At 39.1% G+C, this 2,862-nt stretch overlaps 1 long non-coding RNA gene across 1 annotated transcript; it reads right to left on the bottom strand.

Annotated features, from left to right (window-relative positions):
• Nucleotides 1–1,953: 1,953 nt before the first annotated feature.
• LOC121333033 lies at nucleotides 1,954–2,862 on the bottom strand. The gene is made up of 3 exons (XR_005952234.1): nucleotides 2,759–2,862; nucleotides 2,371–2,419; nucleotides 1,954–2,284 (listed from the first exon to the last, which is right to left on the bottom strand). It is a non-coding gene; the product is annotated as an uncharacterized LOC121333033 (long non-coding RNA).

Genomic DNA, 2,862 nt, shown 5'->3' with positions numbered 1-2,862 from the left:
TCAAATTTGACTTGGAGGGATCTGCAGCTTCCATGCTGTGGAGGGTCACCTGCTGTAAAATAAGAGATATGGCCACCAAATCCTTTTTCAAAATATAATCTATTGGCTCTAACAGGGCTTCCAAGTGAAAACTGAATTTACTTAAAATTCTGAAATTACTTTTGTTAAATAACTGAAGTAATGCAACAAAATGATTTCTTTGTGATTGTTAGGGAATTTTGGAGATAGGATTAAAGTAATTCTACACTGTCCCATTAAATGAGTTAGCTGTAGAGATAGCATTTGTGTCAGTCTAGTAAATGGTTTTATTTCTAAGTTAGATTAGTACACAGAATATAGCCAAGCACTGTTAAATATGTGATTTGCTGAAGTAATTGTAATCCATTTTCTTTTAGCTGGTCCACTGATGCAGAGTAACCAGCGGTTCTCACTTCTGTCTCAAGGACATCCACACTTGAATCTGAATTACATTCAACAGAAAAAGTGAAATTGGATGGGATTGTGGGTGGGTGGGGGGAGGGGAGGAAGAAATTCAGGTTCTGATTTAAAATCTTAATGCAACATGTTTAGATACAAGATTATTTAAGACTGTTTTTAAACTGTATCATTTGTACATAGATATGAACTATAGTTTTTACTAGTATCACAAAACTGAGTGATACAAATTTCATCTATTTTATTACCCTATTTTTAAGGGGAATTGTGTTTTGTTTTATCTTGATAAACTGTAAAGAGAGAGAATTTTTAAAATTAAGTTCTTTATTTTCTATTAGCTGTATTCATACTTTGGTTGCTTCAGACTTTATATATATTGTTCTAAAAAAAAAATAAAATTAGAAGGGGATTTCATGTGTTTAAAAATTTGTCACTTCTATTCTTTACAGAACTATGTAGTGCCAAAAAACTTTTTAAAAAGAAAAATAAAACTGCAAAAAAAGGATGTAAGATTTTTTCCTCTTCTCTATTTGTATGCATGCTCACTCTAATGGGAACAATAGAAATGGCTTTAATGTGGAAATCTTGGAAATATGAGCAGTTTTAACAAGTGCTACAAGCACCAGACCTGCTTTTCTCCATGATGGTGTTGTTGCATATGCTGTCCACAGCCCATGTGTGTGTTATCCTTGAAGGAAGAGCACACCTGCTTTTCTGTTTATCAGCTTTGCAAAATCATACGCAAATACTGTGGAAAAATTAGTCTGTACTGGGAGGCATTTTTAAAGAGGGCTTTCCATAAATTCCCTGTGCACACTTGTGTTGTCGGCACTCCCCAGGGCAATATGAGAATCCTGAAGTCCTAAATGCAGAGTTCAGGGATAAACCTGCCTGTCCCTGCTCCTGAAGAAGGGCCATGAATAAAGACATGGTACACAAGGGCTTAACACAACTGATTTCAAATATAATAGGAGGAGAATTATATCTTCATTAAGAGCTTAATTATTCTAAATTTTAAAAACTAACTTGACTCAGAAAAGGTAGAGCTGAACATCATCATGGTGTCCAATTCTGCTTCCAGTCACAGGGAGGCCACAAACTGTGCTCAGAGTAGTGGTGTACTGTCTTTAAATATATTGCACTTCTTACTCCAGAAGAATTAAGCAGAGCTTTGTCCTACTTTAACTTTCTGAACTCTCTGATGGCATCACCAGAAGCAGCAGATTACACTGAAGGATAATTTTTACAAAGCAGCCAATGACAGCCACATGTTGGAGAGCACTGTCAAGTGAGCCTTTAATACACACACTGGGTTGTGACAGCCTTGCTTCCTCTCCTGTACTGGAGCTCTGAGAGGCCAGGGCTGGGAGCCCTGCAGTGTTTGTGACTGAATACAGTCTTCCTTTGGCACCTGACTGCAGGGTCAGTTTAACAAAACAAGGCCCTGATTTGAGAATGAAACCAGCTTCAACCAGGGGACATCTCAACAGATTATTATGAAGGAAACAGCCAGGAGCCTTTAAAGACAAACCTTCCTTTTTTTATTGCTCTTCATTAAGTTTTTACAGGCTTCAAGAAAAACAATTAAAAAACAACCTTCAAATTCTATCACAAGGATGAGTAACTAACTACATAAAAAGTATCCTTAGCTTACCTTTAATAAAAAAATTCAAGAGAACAAAATGAGCATGATGAAAGAAAAGGACTGCTAAAGCAGCCAGTAGAGAGCCAGCTGTCCTGTGGAGCAAACAGGACAGCATTAGACTGCAGCTCAAGGTCCTTGAACAGCGGGCTGGGTTTTGTTTGTTACTCATTCCCTCGCCGACTCTTTTTGTGACTTTTCTTAGATCTGAAACAGAAAAAACAAAAAGTCAACGCTGTAATACCTATCCTTTAATTCCCAAAGTGCCCTTCAGAAATAAGCTAAGCCTTTACCTTTCAGGTGATTTGGAATGACTTCTGTGTCTGTGACTACGGTGATGCCCTGTGGGATAAAAAGGCAGTAGTTATTTCCATTGCCACTGGAATTCTTTGTGGTTTTGCTAATGCAATCTGCTTCTAGTGACCAAGTGTGCTAGACATTGCCAGAACAGCCCTAGCTTTAACCAGGCAGTCACATTAACCTCCTGGCAACTATCTGAAAACTTAAGACAATTTTGCAGCCATTAAAGGAGTTCCCCAGCTCTGCTTTCATGTGAGCAGCAGTTTTATCACCCAGATTTAACCCCTGTGCTACCATCTTGATATGGTGACAGATTTTTCTTGCAGTGGATGTGCTGCTGATGAAGACTTGCCAGAATTATTCTGGAAGTGGCAGAAGTACCTGGAGATTTAGATCTCGATCTGTGGCGCCTCTCCCGGGATCTGCTCCGGTGCCGTCTCGGGCTCTTGCTGCGATGCCGCTCCCGGCGCGGGGATGGGCTGAGG

Source organism: Onychostruthus taczanowskii, unplaced genomic scaffold, assembly GCF_017590055.1.
Source record: "Onychostruthus taczanowskii isolate IOZ18803 unplaced genomic scaffold, ASM1759005v1 scaffold1522, whole genome shotgun sequence".
Lineage (NCBI taxonomy): Eukaryota > Metazoa > Chordata > Aves > Passeriformes > Passeridae > Onychostruthus > Onychostruthus taczanowskii.
This window is presented reverse-complemented; position numbering and strand designations above follow the sequence as displayed.